The 20,584-nt window shown below is 49.0% G+C and overlaps 1 long non-coding RNA gene across 1 annotated transcript in view; it reads right to left on the bottom strand.

Annotated features, from left to right (window-relative positions):
* Positions 1-20,584, bottom strand: part of LOC110359332 (uncharacterized) — a 51,491-nt gene that overhangs the window by 19,259 nt on the left and 11,648 nt on the right. The window contains exon 2 of the long non-coding RNA XR_010467004.1: positions 6,185-6,290. This is a non-coding gene — a long non-coding RNA (uncharacterized LOC110359332). The remainder of the gene's footprint in view (positions 1-6,184; positions 6,291-20,584) is intronic.

Genomic DNA, 20,584 nt, shown 5'->3' with positions numbered 1-20,584 from the left:
AAGAATGACACCGAGTCAATCAAAACCCACCAAGAACAACCGCTCCAGCTATTTAGCCACCATCCCAGCATCCTTCTGATCAGGCAGCACGTACAAGAAGGTGTTACCTCCCAGCAGAGTGTGAGCATTTCCTCTTGAAGGAACCACGACGTGAGCAGCAGGGCGACCCAGTGCTTGCAGACACCCCGCAGCTCACCGGCCATCCCTCCTGCTGACGCTGCTTGGCTTCTCTCGCTTCTCCCACTCAGACCTGCGGCTTCAAAACCTGGGGGCTCGTCTAGACAACACTTCCTTAAGTCTATGAGTCATACTAAGGACTTCTCAAAAGCTTGTTTTGTGGCAAGACCCTCTGCTTGACAGAGAATGAACTCCTGCAGGCTTCACAGCGATTTCTGCCCAGCAGATGGAGGGGAAAATGCCTTGAGAATGGACCTTAATTAAGATGTTGTGTCTACTGTAAGTCAAGCTATCTGCAAAAGTACCCACGTAGCATATGTGTTTGATCTTATCGCTCTTGTTTTTGCCACAGCCTTGTTTAAGGCTAATGAATAAGAAGATGGATTCATTTCTTGGTTTCTATGGGGGAAGGATGGATGATTTGAGGGGAAATACTGAGTCACGCAACTTGTCACATTACAGTAATAAAATTCATACTTCTTATTTTAATGGGATTTCCGAGATTTCCACACCATTTGCTAGTCTAGAAGAAAGAATGAGATTTAGTGGATAAAGCACCAGTTCAGGTTTTTTTTCCAACACCCAAAGCTGTGGTTTCAATGTGATGTAATTGCATAAAAAAAGCATCCCTGTCCCTAGGAGATGCATTATCCTGGAAAACTACCAGCACAATGCAGTTGAGTCCTCTTCCATGCCCAGCAGTCTCCGTTGTAGCCCATACGGTCAGGAGCATCAGTATTACACCAATATACAGATACACACGTGGAGGAGACCTCTGTTTCTCCTGGTATCATCCTACAGATATACTGGAAGACTTTAGTCTAACCTGAAGGGCTGTGATCACTGTCCCACTGATGGACCAAGGCAAGACCTTGGAGTCACGGCTCAGCACAAGGGGTTCACCACCTGCTGCTGATCTCAGTTTGATTTAAATACCAACCTTAACGCAAACCATTTCTCCCTGCAGAAGCTAAGCCCAGCCACCTTATTTTATACAGCAGCACGTTTCACTTGCAGACACGGCCTAAATGCATCAGGTATATCTGCTCATGGACTGAAATGGAGCACCTAAAGGGAAGTGTCTGTTCTGGCTTCAACACCGTGGAGAGTCATTGACTTCCAGGCATCTAATCTTGTTGAGAAAAACCTCTATATCTCCTCCACACGCCAGATTTACCATCCCAGCCCTACAGGTAAACGTACCCCTGATGTACGTTTGGCCAAAGTTATGGATGCTGAAGCAGTTTTTGAACAGAAAGCTCTGCATTTTTGTAATTAATCCTTGAGTTTCCTGTCTTGCACACTTCAACCGGGCCTCCTGTGCTTGCCACTAACCCCACAAGCATGAGCAATGGAGTCCACTCAGATTTGAGGGGAAGGCCACAGAGAACTGGTCTTCCCAGTTCCATCTGTACCATGAAAATCAATAGGGCCAGTGACCCAGGATGGCTCTCCCTGTCTCCCCGCATGCGTGTGCCCTACCAGGGCAGTGGCCTGGGCCAATAAACCACCTCCAGGGCCATGTCCAGGTGTGAGCTGGGATCAGCAGATGCCAGGGGTTGCTCACAAGCAACTACATGGATGAGTCACATGAAGTGTGCTGAGCGGTGCTGGTACCCTCCAGGATGTAGGATGAACCTTGTTTCATTTTATTTATGGATATAATTTAGTATAGATGAAATTATTGAATTCTGAGTTCACCCTTTAGCATGCGCTGGCCATGATGGAGGGGGAATGGGTTTCCAGGTTCAACTGGAGAAGAAAGGAAGAAACTACCTCCTGCTTCCCTCTGTCCTCAGCAGCCAAAAAGGTTATCAGCCCTGATCTTTCTCTTTCCCAAACTGAAACAACCCCAGCTGAATCACGCTCTGTTTCACTCCGTGTCTCTCCTTCTCCTACTCCTTTCTGTGGCAATTTTGCATCCTGGCTCAAAAGCCCCTTTGAGTACGCAGGGAACATACGCCTGAAAAAGAAAATCCTCCTTCTTTTCAAAATAATTTTGCTGGCTCCGCTATGCCGTTCTCACACTGCTACGAGCTTCAAACACTCCCATTTATTAACATGCAAAGCTGAAGAAAAATTGGCAGCCAGGAGAAAGGCTCTCAGAGCCCTGTCATGTAGCGGAGCAAGAGCCGAGCATCACGGAGCCGAGCACCTCATAAACATGGGGCTGACGGGGAGACGGGAGCGAGCCAGGAGAAGTCACTCCTGGAACATCGCTCTGGTATGCCGAGAGCCTGAGAACATACAGCAGCACTTGCTTTGCTTTTTCAGCCCTGTGCATTTAATTCTTTTAGAACACAAGACTGTTTTGAATAGGAAGATTTCATTTAAAATCAAATTATTAATCTTCCGTGTTTCATTCGAACACCAAACATTAAAATGTCCCACTTCTGGCAGCCAGGCTCTCTGGAGGCTTTGAAAATCCTTCACTGATGTGTCTATCCTACCACTGGTTATTTCTGGAAGTCCAGCACGTACATAAAATGTTGCTTTGTGCATCAATTAAACTGGGTTGCACATACCATACCTAATATGAAACCACACAGGAAATGAAAAGTTAAGCTACCTAACAGCGTACACCCGCTCTCCTGCGCCCCGAGCCCCCGGCACCACCGCTAACGCGGCCACCGCAGACCACAGAAAAGCTGTAGCAACTTTAACGCTGCTTATAGAGGGACTTCAACACCTCCTGCGCCCTCCCCAGAGCATCGTTTCACCGGAGCTGTGTGGTCTGACGTGGGGGAGAACAAGGTCTGTGCAGCCAAGGGGCTGGACGTCACGGTGACGGGGCTGGGGCGGCAGATGGCAAGTGGTATCTGTGGGGGTGATTTGCTACGTTACTTGTGTCAAACAAATCCCACTTCATGTCACAAAAGGCAAATTCAAATTGAATAGCTTCATATGTCCAGGTAAAAATAGAAACACAAACATTTGCACGCACATATACATGGAAAAGATGAAGGGCAACGTCTTAAAACTGGAGATGTTCAAAGTAGAAGCTCATGCTGCCAGAGTAGGAAAGGAAACTTTCATACCATCATTTCAGTCCACACAGACAGTCCTGTTTACAACGGAACAGAGTCAGTTGGGATTATGAGGATTCGGCACCATCTCTACATCATACAAAGATCTGCCCCAGTGTTTGTCTTCTGGAAATCCCTGCTGAGAGGGCAAAACCCTGTTACATTCAGGAATCACAGAATGGTTTGGGTTGAAGGGACCTTCCCAGCTCCCCCAGTGCCCCCACTGCCATGAGCAGGGACATCTTCACCAGCTCAGGTTGCTCAGAGCCCCGTCCAGCCTGGCCTGGGATGTCTCCAGGGATGGTTCATCTACCACCTCTCTGGCCAACCTGGGCCAGGCTCTCACCACCCTCAGGACCAACCTTCCTCATGTCAAAACTGAATCTCCCTCCTTTAGTTTAAAACCGACACCCCTTATCCTGTCACAACAGGCCCTGCTCAAAAGTCTGTCCCCATCTTTCTTATCAGCCCCTTTTAAGTCCGGAAAGGCCGCAATAAGGTCTCCCCGGAGCTTCTCTCCTCCAGCTGAACACCCCAACTCTGTCAGCCTGTCCTCCCAGCAGAGGTGGAGCCTGGCCACGTCTGTCCCTCAAGAAAGAGTGGGGTTGGTGGTCCCACCTGTGTCTGTTCCTCCAAGGAGACACCTTTGCTTCTCCAAAGGACAGCAAGCGTTGCTCCTCACTGCCATCTCCCCAACATCTGTGCCATGCCCAGCACACCAGTGAAGCTTGGCTTTCCTCTTTGGGCTGGGGACCTGGGTTGAGCCCGTTACCCCAGGCTCACTGCTCAATAAAGCCTGAAATGCAACATATCTAAAACCACCTATGGCTGAGACACCGCAATTCAGACCTTGGGGAGACAAATCCTAAACTACAGTCCTGACTCAGGGGCTGCGGTTGGGCACCTAAGGGCAGGAGGACTAAACCCCGGTTTCTGCTCCCGCGTTTGTCCCCAGGATAACAACAAACCCCTGCTCTCACTGGTCTCTTCTTGCAAGCTCCTGGGGACAGGGACCAGCTCCTCTTGTGTTTTTCGCCCACCACAAAGTCCTATGTCAGCTGAGTCCCAATTGGGAGGACTTGAGGCTCCAACAGGGAAAAGTGAAGTCCTGTGCACCGGGAGGCCAAACAGCTCACTGAGCTGTTCCTACATGGAGCTTGTCCATCCCTTCCAGAAATCAGGCAGAGATTCATCAAAATCTCACCAGGAAAAAAACAAAACAAAACAAAATTCAGGTGCTGAAGCAAGCCATTTCCTGTGAGGGAAACAACCGCTTTTACAGGTATAAGTGAGGCCAGATTTTCTACAGACGCAGGGAAATTCTTCATTTTGTGAGTTGGAATATATATATATATATATATATATATATATATTTTTTTTTTTTTTTAAGGTGGAGGGGGGAGTGGAGGAGACAGGAAATGTAAAAGATTTTGGAAACATGAAATGAATAGGTCAAGACACGTCATTTTGCTGAACCAAAGCAGGAGGCAACAGCTTGAAATTGAAATTAAATAGACCACCTGCAAGAAAAGTAGAGGAAGGGGAGATGGGGAAGAGGGGAAGGAGGGGCAGTGCTGGCATGAATATAAACCACACATTTTTTAAAAGCATCCATCAGTGAATTATTAAAGATGCTGTGCTGCTCATTTCAGGTTTGGACATCTTGGCAGTTGTGATGGGAAACGTGCCAAGGCACATGAGCACGGCCTGAATACTTATTTTTGAATTGCTGGCAGGCACCTTTCCTTTAAAACACCAACTCTGGTGAGTGTTTGGAGGAAAAAGTGCTTGCTCTAGGACCGGAAAAGATACCTCCTCCCACCGCCACCGAGCGTGCGGTGACGGGCTGGACGTGACGGGGGTGTTTATGCAGAGGGACGAGTGTGCATTTGAAGTGTCATCGGCTCTTCTCCCCACTCTCCACTTGAGCCTGTCCAAATCGTCGCTGCAAAATTCATCTTCCTCCCACGGCTCAGACGCAGGTACCGCTGCCCTCTGGGCTGGATCCTCCATCGCCTTCCAGCTTCTCCTCCCCTGTGCCACTGCCTCTGCTGACCCACACCCATCAATCCTTTCAGGCTTTCTCTCCCAGGGCCTCGGGAGCATCTCCTCGCCAGCTCCTTCGGCATATCTCGTTAGCCTACTGTGCTAATTCCTGTCCTCCCCCTGACCAGATATAATAAATCCTGTAGCTCTGAGACGGGCTCTGAGCTCCTGCTAGAAAACTGAGGCTCATCCCCGGTGGCCTTGGCACTGCTGAATATCTGTCTAGACCGTTTGAACTCCGGTGCCGAGGACTCCACAGGCTGTTGTAAAACTCATTTGAGCAAAAACCCCTCCTTCCTTCCCCCTCCCCAGTTTGATGAACATTTTGAAATGGGGAATGAAGCGAAGCAAAGCTTGGTAGAGGGTAAATCTGATCCCTCCCCATGACAAAGCGAGGGAAACCACAGCCCCTGGCTTGAGAACGGCGCAGAGCAGAGAGGAGAAAGTTACAGGCACATGGGCAGAATAAATTCAAGCAATTGCCAGAATATTTGTAAATAAAATAATAACCAGTGAAGTGAAATAAGCTGACACGCGAAATGTGCATGTTGATTAAAACAGCCCTGGAGACCATTAAATGACAAAGTCACTGTGTATGCCAACAAAACCCCAACCGTAGCCCTGATGCATATTCATAGCAGCTGAACAACAACGTCCCATCACGGCACTAACGAGGTTCTGCGCTTGGGAACACGGTCACATGGAGCCAGGGGGAGACTGTTTGGTGCCTGACAAATTTGGGAAGGCTACAAGCGTTGAAATCTCTCTTTGTTACTTAACAAACATGGAAGTAAGGGAATGCCATACCTCTTGTTATGGAAATGGCACACAGTGCTGAGGATATATGATAAGTCTAGGAGAGAATTACAAACATTCAGGGCTGATCCCTTTGAAATCTCTGGGAGTTTTGCCATTTATTTCAATGGGGGCTTTACCAAGGCCTCACAATGGATGTAGTCATTTATCTGCAGGCGTCGATGCGGTTCCCTGTGCCTTGGCAGCCGCGCTCCTCGCCGACACCTGGCAAAGGGCGTCACGCTCCTGCGGAGAGAACACGTGAGTGTCATTGTCCCCGTCGCATGATCGGGCAGGTGCAGAGGGGGGTGACAGTGACACGTGGAGGCAGGGACATCACAGCACTTTCTACCTGCTCTGCTCAGCCATCCCGTCTCGGGCAGCTCCGTGTCTTTGCAGCCCAAGGGACATCGCAGCCACACACACCAGGCAGGTGCCTCCTGTTTCCCCAAAACAGCTTGAGGGCTTGGACTAACTTCATACTACACTTAGCAAAGACTCTGGGGCTTGAGCTTCAGCAATTTGCCTATGGGTGTACAGGGAGAGTGCTGGAGAGCTCAAAATTAAAGATACCTGCCCCTGAAAGGCTCCTCCATAAGGGCACTTGGACAGGTCCCCTCTGTGGGCAAGGGGACGTGGGCCCCAGCACAAGACTGTTGCCGACCGAAGACAAATCAATTTGCCTCCTGCACAGTCTGTGCCAAGGTCCCGGTGCCACTGATGTGACAGCAAGGCCCTAACTGAGGGACAATCAGGCTGCACTTTGTATACCAAGAGGTGAAAAAACAAAAGCCATTGACCAGAGCATCCTGCAGAGCCGCAGGTGGGTGCCATGGTGCAGAGCCCTGTCCTAGGAAATGCCTCCAGTCCAGGAACTGCTGCACTGGTCTGGTTTCAGAGTAGCGATGTGGGTACATGCTGGTGTGGACGTAACACCAGCAAAAACCAGGATCTCTGCAAGAGCTTAACACCTCACCTTGCAACGGGGCTGTTTGTAGCCCAGAAACGCTCAGTTACTGCTGTTTCAGAGTCAGTCACATTAACTGATGTCTTTCCAAAATCCTCATTACAAGATTCAAATCTAATCTACCTGCAGGATTGTTTAACATAGAATCATAGAATCATTTCAGTTGGAAGAGACCCTTAAGGTCGTCGAGTCCAACCATAAGCTAAATCTAGCACTAACCCATGTCCCTAAGAGCCTCATCTACATGTCTTCTAAACACCTCCAGGGATGGTGACTCCACCACAAACATGCTTAAGGTGCCCAGTTATTTACTAAAATCAGAGGGGAACCAGTAAATCACACAATTACACAGGATTAAAGGAACTAGTACTAAAAGACTTGCGGTCTTGGTCAAGTTAGGGTTGGTATCGCCAACCACAGCTCCACTGTGGAGAAAAGCACCAGAGCAAAGAAGGTTACTTGGGAGGTACCTTAATTGCAATTATCACCCCTGACCGGTCTGTCTGTTACCAGGTCATTTGTTCAGCCAGACCCTTCTATTTATCTTTATGACTGATTAAAAGACACCCAGAAAGAGAAAAGAGAATAAATCACTGGAGATGGGAAGGGGGATGTCCAAAATATTGCCATAAATCTGCCCTGTCACTTTAAGAAGGAGCAAGTGGTCCAAAAGCATTTAGAGAGCGAATTTATTCTGCGTGTACCTTCCAGGTCGGGGAGGCTGAGCTCCCCGTGGGGCAGGCTGGGGAGAACCAGCCAGGGACTTACAGCAGAAGCCACTGATGTGAATGACAGTTTGTTGGTGGGAATCAAATGTTTCTTGTTTGTTCCAAGATGGAGATAACAGAGTCAAGAGGTCAAGTGGTGTGGGAATGCGAAAGCCCTGTGAGTAATGTAGCATGATAAAAAATGAGGGATCCAGGGTGTGGGGCGTCGTTGCCACAATAGGCCAACTCGCAATTCAGAGAGAGCTTAGATCTTGTCTGTATTTAAATATTGACTGATAATTTTAGTCCATTACCTCCCTGTGGAAGAGGTATGCAGATAGCCTCGGCGACCAAGCCCATTTTAGTATCCTGAGGGGTAGGTCCTGTGTTTGATGAAGTACTAATTGGGGTGGGGGGGTGAGTTGTCCTTTCTCATCCATCAATCTTTTAGTCATAGGCACAATTAATGGCGCTATTTAAATACCCAGGAGTGACCGGCACACGGGAACTGACCCAAAACCTGAAGCCTGCAGAGTCTTGCGTGGCAGAAAGGGGGATGAGCTGGGGCTGGGGGGAGCGGTGGGGTGGGGAGTGATGTTCAGGGCTCTCCTGTGGTCAGGGGTAACCTATGGAACACTCATGTCCAACAACATCCCTCAGTCCCTTGATTTGGAAAGGGAATTGCCACTTCAATGCACTGATGGAGAGATGGAGCAGAGCTGGGTCTGAGCCCCACGGCAGAGCTGGGCAGCATGGAGGAGCGGAAAAGAGGATAAAACCAGCCAGCAGCTGCAGAAACCCATGGCAGGAAAAAAGTTATATAAAAATAAAACCCATGGGGGTTCTTTATTACATTTCCCTCCCTCCACCCTGACGCAGTTTGCTTAGCAGGAGGATGCACTGCACTGAGAGTCCCTCCTCCTCCCCTCGCGTCTCTGAGCACTTGTGGGGAAATTTCCCGTCTGAATTTCTGCTCTGGCACGACATCGAGGAGCCCATCAATCCTGAGTCACCCACGGGGAGCAGAAAGCACTCAGGGCTCCCACCCGCCTCTGCTTTACTGTCTTGTAAAGTGCTGCAGATGCTGATCAATATGAATCATTTCTGGTGCCTGGGACCTGTGGGTGGCTGTTACCTGGGTCTTACAGACAGGTGATGGCAAGAACCATCCCTCAGAGAAAGGAGGAGAAAGTATCTTTATGTGGCCTGTAATACAATGGTGAGCAGCTGCTTAAACAGCAAGGGCTTCTCGTGTCATGCTGATGGTGTAGGAGCGGAGCGCTGCATTGAGAATCATAGGATAGTTTGGGTTGAAGGGACCTTCAATGCTCATCCAGTGGCACCCCTGCCATGAGCAGGGACATCTTCACCAGCTCAGGTTGCTCAGAGCCCCGTCCAATGGGGGAAACTGGGACACAGAAGTGTTAAACAATTCACCTGAAGTCACAGGGCAAATCAGAATGGAAAACAGAGGAGCTGAGCCTGAGCTCCCTCCTCTTGCTCTTCCATTTCCACATCTCCCCGCGGCTGTGGAGCCTCCAAAACGGGCACATTTACCTGGCAGTGAAAGCCTTTCCCTTTCATCCAGGCACAATGTCATTTGGAGATGCTCTCACAAAAGCCACCAAATCCAAACCAGTATTATTCCAGCTGGCTGGCAACCCATGTCACCAGATGCCAAAGCTTGATGTGTCAGCAATAAAATGATCAGCTGCTCCACGTAACTTTTAGGGCTTGTTGTATTCACCAGAATGAAAAACATGAGGCTGACGCCAAGACTGGTGTTTAAATAAGGTGTCTCGTGCAGTCAAACATCTGTCCAGCTGTGGCTGTGCTTTCTGTAAACTACAGCAGCTTCCCCGACTTATTGTTACCAGATTAACAGCATGGGAATGTTCATCTCTTTAATTCTTAGCAGTATAAAACCATGAGGGAGTGTGGATTAGGCTAACAAAGCAAACTTGCTCCGTAAACTCTGCTCTGACAGCAGCTTTTTACTAAAGGGAGTGGGAGGTGAACTCAGTTGGTTTTCCTGGCCTTTTCTCCTTAGGAACTGGACAGCACTGACCACGCAGGAGAGGAAAACAATAACAGTAAAGGAAAAAAAAAGCCAAGGTGCCGGCCAGGTTGCCATTGCATTGCATGCAAAATATATGGATCATTTTCCTTTCCAGTTTTAAAAAGAGAAGGAAGCATAACCTCGGAGTACAACCAAATTCAGTGTGTTTCTAGTGTTTCTTCCACCTCCCAGAGAGAAAAGGAGCGGGGCCGAGGCACAGCTGCCCCGAGAGTCCTGTGCTGAGCTCGCCTTGAGATACGACGTCTCAATCTTACCCACAAAGCAACCACAACTCCTTTTTAATCTGCAACCACACTGCCAAATGCATTCTCCACCTCCAGAAATGTGCCTGGAGACCAAAGGTAGAGGAGAAGCAAGAGGGGAGGTTGATCTGCAGTCACGAACCAGCTCAGCCCAGAATGGAGCCTCCTGATCTAAAGCTCCATTTGCTCCTCCGCGGGGTCTTCGCAGCGTGTTACGAGCTCAACGTGCTCTGTTCTTGCAAACCAGAGTGGCAAATGCACCCCCCCGTGGCCCTGTTTCCCCAAAAATAAGATAGGGTCTTATATTAATTTCAGCTCCAAAACTTATTACTTTTTTACATGTATAGTTGCCTGGACACTATACAAATTGACTTTTTAAATGAACTGTAATTATGTTTTATTTTTGGAGTAGAGGTTATATTTTGAGCATCCTCAAAAATCCTGAAAAATCATGCTAGGGCTTATTTTCAGGGAAACAGGGGAGTGCATCTCAGCATCCTTTGTGACGCCTGCTATTCCGATGTATGAACAGGCCATAAAAATACTCACATGAAAACATGTGTTACCTAGAGAAGCAACAGAATAAAGGGAAGATCTGGTCCTGCCTTCCCCATTTACTGCTCAGGCCAGCAGCTTTCACATTATACAGCAGAAGTACCTGATTATCTGAAAGCTGATGGGAAACAACAGCCGGAGCAACTTCAGGAGAGCAGACAACATGCAACGGGATGGAGAAAGCAAAGGATCCCCCAGCTTGGACTGCAAAGGTATTCATAACGACCCAAACATGCCAGCGAACACATCAGGTAACGCACCGTGGGTGAAGCCCAGGGGACAGGACACAGCTGCAGTTTTAACAGGTGGCCTTGGGTTTCAGCAATGACTTTCACTTCAACCTGCTGACCCATGAAAGAATCCACAAGCAAACCCCCACGTCTGTAGGACTCTGACCTCGGCATTGCTGGGCGCTCCCCACAGCCCGAGAGGGACTCAGGGTTTTTGCTGAGGTGGCAATTTTTGGGTGCCTTGGCTCTGGGAGCAAGCTTGGGACGCACTCACCCCTTGTTTGCCGACCCCACGGTGATGGCAAGGCAGCTGGTTTGGGGTCTGCACATACAAGTTAAAAAAAATTCTCTTTGCTTTTCTGCTCTGTATATTATTTTAGCCCTGAATTCAGCCAGTGATCTCCTCTAAACCCCACACTTGTATGATATGGATGCAGGAAATGCTTGAAACAGCTTTGCTGCTAAAACCAGTCTGTCCTGAACCTCTGCTGAAGCACTGGTGGGTGCCGATCCACCCACCCACACGTTCCTGTTTGCATTTTCCCCCGTGTTGTGTTATAATTGCTAAGGTAAAGGACAGACACGACAGTGACACACTTCCAACACATCCACCTATTGAATCAATGTCAGAGCTGAAAGTTAGAGGGGTGCTGACTGAGCCTGTACATTAGATCATACTGAAGTCTCAAGATAAGGTAAAACTTAATTAAAGGAATCTCTCACTGTAGGAGGGCCTGATCCTGAGCTTGTTAATGGGATAAACAACCTTTACCTCCAGATTGCCAGTTAGAATTTGGCTCCAGTTGGGAGTGACGGAAAGTCAATGTCTCCTGACGACAGGCTGCTCAATCTCCATCCCTGGACATTTTTAGACCAGACTGGATAAAGCCCTCAGTGATCTGCTCTGACCTCAGCTGTCCCCGCTTCAAGCAGATGTTGGACTACAGACATCCTAAGATCCCTTCCAGCCTGAATTATCCTGTGATCCTAATGTCAACGTTTTCCCCAATCACACAGGAACTGGCCATTCTGAGAATGACACTGGCCTCTGCAAAACGAAGGTAACTGTTTGAGACAGATGGACGTTTTCCATCCTGATACTTTTCAGAATAAAAGCCAAAACAATTTTTTTGAAAGAATAGAAATGCACATGGGGAAATGCCCAGTGATAATTATTAGTGCCCTGGAAAAAAAACAGGAGGTGGGTTCCTCTGGGCTGGCAGGTGCCGGTAATGCTTCCTTGCTTATGGACAGCAGTACTGAGCATCACGCTTAGCTCTATCAGCACTGATTTTAACAGTTCAATTGCCTGTGACCACGAGCAGTGCTGGGCAGGATGCTCAGGGATCATTTTGCTTGTGCGGTGGCAGCTGGGGACAACCTGGTTCAGATCCCAGCTGCCCAGCTCCAGCCCTCCTCTGAAATCACAGAATCATTTTGGTTGGAAAAGACCCTCAAGATCATCAAGTCCAACTGTTACCCCACCCCTGGCACTGATCCATGTCTCTGAGAACCTCATCTTCGCATCTGTTCAACCCCTCCAGGGATGGTGACTCCAGCACTGCCCTGGGCAGCCTGTTCCAATGCCCAACAGCCCTTTGGGGAAGAAATTGTTCCTAATATTCAACCTGAAGCTTCCCTGGTGCAAATGTGGGAAGGTGGCTGCTCCCTGGCAATGTCCTGGTTCCCTGAGAGAGGTGACCCTCCCCAGTCCTGGTCTGCAGTGGGGACATTCCAACATTGCAGCTGGCATTACCCCAGGGGACACCGAAACCTGCCCAGCCGCCGAAGCTGAGCTCAGTGATGTGCTCAGGTCACTGATGAAACTGCCACAACAAGTTACGTGTCCTGTAGCAGCTGCGGCAAATACCTTCCACCGTGACAACGTTCCCATGAAAAATTTAACCAACAGGAATAAACAAACCAAAAAACCCATTATTAACAGAGAACACCAAGCTGGGCTTCAATAATTGATGCACCAAAAGCATATAAAAAAGCCTCCAATTATACATTATTAAAACAGGCTATTTGTAAGGTGTTGTGAAAACAAATGTAAAGGGAGGCGGTGAGAGAGAGCCTGAGAAATGCAATGGTGAAGCAGAAAAGCAAAGCAGCAAAGGCAGCGCAGTGTGTCCCGTAGCCCTGCCCCAGCCTGGGCTCCCACCTGAAAACCATCCAAACTGGTCAATGTGATGACTGTCAACATGGCAAAAGCAACAGGTCTTGATACAGCCAAATAAATTTAACCCTCCAACATGCTCCAAGAAGGGGGGAGTACGATTTAACCCTTCCCACTGCCTGTTGAAGTAACCTGGCTGCTATTTAGCTGTCAATTTATAGATTTTAGTTTAGCTCCTAAGTTTAGGTGGGCTGGATCCAGACTTCTGGTCTCCTGGTTGAGAGGCTGAGCCCCAGAATGAGCATCACACTAAGTCCACCAAGCCTATGTGACCCTGGGGACAGCTGGAGGACACACACGGCGTTGTGATGCGGCGAGTCAGAAAGATGTGAGGTGCTTCTGGGATTTTGGAGTTGAAGGCTATCTCTGTCAAAATGCAGATTCATTTCTGTCAAAAGAGTTTGTGGGAAAGAGTTGGTTTTGACAAAATTTCTTCTTTGCAAGCTTTATTGAAAGAAAGTTATGAAGTCATCTTTCTGACATTCTCATGTTAAAACACTTTGCTTTTTAAGGCCAAACCAAGTTTTCAGCTCTAACAGAGTCTCCTTTGGACAAGTGACGTTATGCGGAACCGGTTACAAAGACCTCGTTCAGAGCGCTTTCTGGCCACAGACCGACTAATGAGGATAAAGGCACAGAGGGATATTTTGTGTTGACAAAATAAGCACTTTCTTCCTTGAAAGTTGGCTGCATCATTTATTTAAGCGTAGTCAATATTTAATGGAGTGCTAACATGCACATTAAACGTATTGTGGGTCCTCTTGGCCTGATGTCCCGAGTTGCACAGCAGCAAGAACAGCTCTGGAGTGATCCGTGGCAGGAGCCGCATCAACTCTGTTCTGCCGCACTCGGGGTATTTCTTAGGACCATCCCGCAACACTCGTCATCTGGCAGGCAGACACTTGAGGCTCAGACACAGGGGCTGGGGGATGGCAGCCAGCGGCCGCGGTGTTGGCAGAGCTGCCGTGAGCAGCGGTGTGAGCGTCTCCAGCTCACGGCACAGAGGAGATAACGCCTGTGTGATCACAGCGACACTTCAACAGCAGCACCTGCCCCAGGAAACCTCTGCACGCACCCCAGCACCCTGCCCAGAAACTGCTCTGCCTTGAAAATGATCTGTATTAGGTGGGGAGAGGCAGGAGGGGAGATTATTTTTAAGCCCTTGCATTGACTACCTGTAACCTTACTGCACCAGCAGTCGAAAAGGATTAAGCAAAACCACGCTACCTCCTGTTTGCCACAGGTTGATGATAAACTGCTGCAGCTCAGCATCTCATGACATCCTCCTGTCTGCCCAGCCTGGTCCTCCACGCTGTTTTTCCTGGGACTGCTTGTTTCCCCTGGGCTCAGACCCTGGCTCAAGGAGCTGTTTTCTTCTCTGTTTGTTGCCTGCTCTGCCCCTGCTCTGCTTTTGTTGAGAAGTTTTTCCTCCTGTCCCTCTTTGCCTTGTGAAAACGCATGTGTTGTTGGTGCAGTGGGGAAGCAAAGCGTCCAGCCTTGCGGCTGCCTGCGGGGATGCTCAGACATCGCCTACGGGAGTTCAGCTGGGAACCGCAGAGAGAGAAGCCCATTTGCAGAGCACACGCAAGAGGGGATTTCAGGGATTTCACATCACCTATTTCACTGAGACATATGCCATCTGCAGCCACCTCCTTTCCTCTTTCTTTAAACCCAGAGACGAGGCATTATGCTAACACTCAGCCAGCAGGTGTGGAAAACATTTGGCCCTTGAGCTGTGCTTTGGGGACATGGAGTGGGAGCACGAATCCTTTTAAGAGCCCCAACTTCACACCCTTTATCAACCTCTTACCTGAGGAGCCAGCACCTCGCTGCCTGGGAAGCGATTTAGATGCCACATGTGTGGGAACAGCTGGGGCATGCCAAGGGACGTGTGGCCCCACGGAGAAGCTTTTAGGAAGCCAGGGAGGTGGCAGCAGGGATCGGTGACCCCAAAGACATGCCCTGGTCCCAGCTACCTGGAGCATCGCAGCTGCTAGTGGTGGAAACTCTCCTCTCATGACTCGGATCAATGGATGGGTCAAGGTCCGTCGACTTCCACCGCGGCCATCCAGCCAGTGACACCTAAATATTTTCCTCCTTCAGGAGACAAAGGGAAGGAGGGCAGCCTGGCTCTTGTCAAGTGTGGAGCTGACAGCTTTACAGCCTCACTGGGGAGAGGAGCTGAAAGAAAGAGCGTTAGATTTAATCTGTGCTGACAGGGGTGGGTGATGGGTATTTTTATAGTGGAGGAAATGCATCGAACAGGGGAAATTAGACTAGAAGACGATAAGGATCTGGGCCTGACACAGGCAATTAATAGATGTTTACAAATGATAAAAGCTGATAGATCAAAGCAAACGCAATCCTTTTACTCCGTGCCTCTAAATTGTTTGGAAGTACTCCACTTGGTGGTGGCTCTCTTGTCCCCGAGCTCAGGGACCTCTCCAGCCCGAGTGTTCCCAACACCTGCGGTACCCGATCACAACATCCAGGAGCCATTGAGGAACTCCCTGAACACGTTCAGACTCATAGTGCTCAGGTACGGTGCGACATAAATTCTCTTTGTTCAAAGGGAACATTTCTCTGCCTTGTGTGTTTCCCTGAACCCCAAAAGTCAACTGAAGAACCGTACAAGAAATCTGGCACAGAGGGACAGATCCTGGTATCCAAACACCAAGCCCAGCAACTCTTTCACGGGGACTCCCTGGAATTTCATGGCTGCTCCAGAAAAGATCTGGGTCTCCCATATATCCCATGTCATATCTGGTGGACGATGCTTGGCAGGAGAGAAGCGTGTTGTAGTATCGAGGCCAATGCCAACGTGCATCCACGTTGCACCAACAGAAACCTTGACCACACTTTGGGTTCTCCGCTCAGGCTGCCAGTGAATCCCGTAGTTAACGGCAGTTTTAGCAGCAAGAAGGACTGAGTGGCCAAACTCCTTTCCTCAATGTGTGCACACTGTTAGTTAACTTCTGTTTGTCATCCTTCATGGTCCACCTGCTGGTTTGATCTCTCTCTTTTTTGAATGCATTGTGCTAAAGCTTACAGAGACAAAAATCTAGGTGCAGTTCACAGGATTCAAGCCAAGACTGATTCCTGCAGACTGTAGTGATGAGGCAATTCCCAATTCATCTCCCTCCAGCCTATGCACCACCCGGCACTACACAGCTGCCTTGTGTTCCCATACAACACATCAGACCGTGCTCCAGGTTAAACAAACCTTGTCTCTGTGGAATGAGCAGTTTCTTTGCTGAGTCTCCAGTTTCCACCATCCCACACCTGATGCTGTGCAGGTCTGTCTCGGGGGTTAGAGGGGTAACTACCTGCAATCACTGCCAGCTCAGGGCAGGCTTGGCTTAGAAACAGTTGTCCGTTCCAGCAGCTCTTCCCTGAGCTCACACTGAAGGGAAACTCCATGGGGATGAAACAAGGAATAGTTGCACAACCATGCAAGTGAGATGGAAAGTCGGTGTGAGCTGCAGCTTGCAGAGTGTTTTTAACGCAGGCGTTACAAGTGACAGCGGTTCCTGGGATGTAACAGCCACACCAACCCACAGGTTCAAGAGAGCTCTTCCAGCATGAACCCTCCGGTCTCAGCTTGCAGACAGAGGGTCTGTTTTGGCTTTTTGGCCAGGGCAGCTGGCAGAGCCCGGGCCAGCGGTGGCCGTGCTGCTGGTGGGTGTGTGACCCCGACTCCAAAGGCAGGAGACTCGTCAAGGCAACTGTGGCTCCTGGGAAGGCTGAGCGCAGGCTCACAAGCAAAATGGGCACAAGACAGAAACAAACCCTAGACCCATAAAGAACGAAAAAGCTTCTCCAGTGTTAAATTTTACAACCCTACAGTCCTCTCACCACTGCTGCGTCAGCCTTTCCCCCTGCCAGATGGGGACGCAGATGGCGGCCTGCTCAGCAACCGGTGCACAATTAAAGCAGCTTCAATCAGCCCGGATTTCGCTGCCCTACGTGTGTTGGGGGCAGGGGAAGCAGAGCTGGACGCTGGGCTGGCCCTGATGCATTGGGCACAACAGCCCAGGCTGGGATGTGGAGCTGCAGAGCTGCCACTGTGCCTCCCAGAAAGTGCTGCTGCATGGAGGTACATGGCATTTGACATCAAATTTCCTGACCCTTCTGCACAGTGGGCTGTTAGCCTTAACCTCTGCATAAACTGGTAGCACCTAACCCAAAATCCTGTATTTTCAGATTTGCTGATGTAAGTGAAAGCATCAAAGTCTGTATTAAGGAGCAAAAGCAATGGGCTTTGCTTAGAAAGGGCTGATTATACACAGCTCCCAGAGAATTCAGAAGAAAGCTAGATCAAATCCTGAAGTTATTCCCAGAGAATACCCAGTTTTATTAGCTCCAGCGTGACACAGACACCAAATTCCACCTTCTCGCACCAGTCTCACAACTAACCTGATAGTTGGAAGCCAGGGAGGATGTGCATTGCTTGTTTAACCCTAAAATATATTTCTCTTCATGGTGTCCTTAGATATGACTAATGAGTCGTTCCAAAGTACAGCTCCGGGGCCATCCTAGGTAGTGATATCTCAGCTATTCCTGCATTGCTGCCCATGGCATTTACATGAGAGGCCTTAACACAGTATCATCCTACATTGCTTTAATTTGCTATTAAAACAATTACAGGCTTTTGAGTTTGGGCTTCTTTCCAGATGCAGTAAATCTCTCCTGCATGGCAGGCAGTGTGGCAGCACCACTGTGCACAGCACCCATTAATTATGCTGACTCCAGTATAAACAACGACAAGGTCTTATCACGGAAAAAGTCTCCATAGACAAGGGCAGCTGCCTTAGTCCCTTTGACTCAGCGAGTGGACATTTCGACCTGGAAAAGGCACAACACAGATGCACTATGCTTTCCCCATGCTGTACCCTCTACAGAGGGTTTTTTCTCCACCACTCACAAGTGGCAGGTCCAGCAGAGCCCCAAAATGCTGGTGTTACTTCAAGCAGGTGGAGAGGTGTTTGGGATAACACCCTTTATACAGTTTGGCATGGATGTTAAGGCAGAAGACATTATGATGAACCACAGCTCAGCTGCCTTCTGGACACTAAGAGTCATAGGGGATGGGAGGAGCGATGAAGGTCATTTTATGGCACTGTCCTGCCAGGGTCTTGCATTTGGCTCCAATGCAGTGAAAATCTTTAGCTTACGCCTACATGAGATCATAGAATCTCAGAATGGTTTGGGCTGGAGGGACCTCCCCAGCTCCCCCAGTGCCCCCCCTGCCATGAGCAGGGACATCTTCACCAGCTCAGGTTGCTCAGAGCCCCGTCCAGCCTGGCCTGGGATGTCTCCAGGGATGGTTCAGCCACCACCTCTCTGGCCAACCTGGGCCAGGCTCTCACCACCCTCAGGGCCAACAATTTCTTCTCCTGTCCAGCCTGAATCTCCCTCCTTTAGTTTAAAACCATCACCCCTTGTCCTATCACAACAGGCCCTGCTCAAAAGTCTGTCCCCATCTTTCTTATTGGCCCTTTTTAAGTTCAGAAAGGCCACAATAAGGTCTCCCCGGAGCTTCTCTTCTCCAGCTGAGCCCCCCAGCTCTCTCAGCCTGTCCTCCCAGCAGAGCTGTTCCAGCCTCGGATCATTCCTGTGGCTCCTCTGGCCCCTCTCCAGCAGGTCCATGTGTGTCCTGTGCTGAGGACCCAGAGCTGGACCAGCACTGCAGGGGTCTCACAGAATGGGGCAGAGGGGACAATCCCCTCCCTGCACCTGCTGCCCACAGGGCTGGTGATGCAGCCCAGGATACACTTCGCCTTCTGGGCTGCAGTGTTACCCCTCTCACCCTGCACAGGACAGCGGAATTCAGATTATCCATCTCTGCCCCCGGTACCTCCCTCGGGAGGTGTGTGGGCACCTCCACCCGGCCAAGGCAGCCCAGACAACGGGGTTGCATTAAGCTGGACATGCAGGTGGAAAAAGTACAGCGCAAGCCAATAGCCTGGGTTCACCGACATAAGTGAGCTGCTCTGATTTACCATGCTTCCAAGTGCTAAATTGCTTGGAAACTATACTTCCCATAAGCCCCAGTAATATTTTTCAAAGGTGCTTAGTGACTTAAGAGCTTATATCTCATAGACTTACACTGAGATTTAGGCTTTGGCACCCAAATCCAACAAAGTACATCTGTATAATATTAGTTTGAGCTCCTGTCTCCCAGCTAGGACCCAAAGCATATGGTTGGATCTGGGCCTAAGCACCTAAGTCACTTAGGAAAACTAGACCTTGGCACCTAAGTCACCGAGATGCTTTAATTCTATTTAACCTTGATCAAATCTGTGGCCTGCCCCCAGGTTCTCCTCCAAGTGAGAATCCTCAGCAGCATCAACATTTATTTTTAAAATCCATTTCTTGGACAAGGCACAAACCCAGAATCCTTACCATTATAAATATGAAAGTTCCCCTAGCACTTTCCGTGGAGGTGTTAGCCCCAGGTCGCTGGTTGGCTTCCAACTCAAGCAATTGCATTCAGCCTCTAACACTTCAAATTCCCTCTCCAGTTTCTGTTTCATTACGTTGTATCCCTCTTTGCTTTGACTAAGCCCTGTGATGTTATTATTTTTCTTCTATTCATTTACAAACCTAACCCAGCTCCACCAGTGGCAGAAATGGTTGGATTTGTGCTGTCTTCTTCCACAAAAATCAATACAAAAATATAGTATTTTCCTCTTAGTGGGATCCTTTGATCTGCCCAGGTTTTACTTTTTCATTCACAGTAGAGTTGAAATTAAAATATTATGGAAAAAACAAAAAAGGTCAGAGAAAGAGATCTGCAGAAAAAGAAGTTTGATGCTTGTGCACTGGTCACCCAAAGGGATGCCGATGTTTCCAGATTCTGCTCAGAGCTGTCTGCCAAGGCAGCAGATATCTCACTTCAGTCTTCCCTGATAAAATAATAATAGTAATAGGGAATTATAAGTGGAATTGAAATATTCCTACAGACAACACTGAATTTTTAAAAACAGACATTTCACATCAGAATTTGCAACACTTGACAAAATCAAATACTGATTGTCAGCTTTGTTCTTGGAGTGAAATCACCAGGAACTCACATCTGCATTGCCAGGACTTGTGGGCGGTGGGTACAGCCCTGCCTATGGCACCAATGTCACCCATGGTACCCCGAGATGTCACCTGGGGATGGGGTGCAGCCAGGGCCAACCATCACCCCCCCTAAAACCTGCTGTCAGCAACACGTATCTGGCTGGTCACAAGAGAAAGTTGGATGCTGATCTCATTGAAATGCCTGGGAAGCCAGGGAGTGTTATTTTTTTCCCAGTTAAGTAAATCCAAAGCAAATCACAAGGACTCTGGTGTAAACGTAGCATGAGATCAGACTCAGGACTTGGCCAACAGAGTCAAGACTGAAATGGGGTAACCCCGTACCCCCAGCCTCTGGGGAAGGAACACATACCGCGAAGGGCTTTGTTAAAGCTTCTCCTTACACAGGAGACCAATGCGGACACACAGCCATCCTTCCTGGACAAACAACCATCCCTCTGGACAAACAACCATCCCTCTGGACACACGGCCGTCCCTCTTGGACACACGGCCAT

This window comes from Columba livia, chromosome 18 (assembly GCF_036013475.1).
Source record: "Columba livia isolate bColLiv1 breed racing homer chromosome 18, bColLiv1.pat.W.v2, whole genome shotgun sequence".
NCBI classification, from domain to species: Eukaryota; Metazoa; Chordata; class Aves; order Columbiformes; family Columbidae; genus Columba; species Columba livia.
The sequence above is the reverse complement of the archived record's forward strand: the minus strand, read 5'-3'. Positions and strand labels throughout refer to the sequence as shown.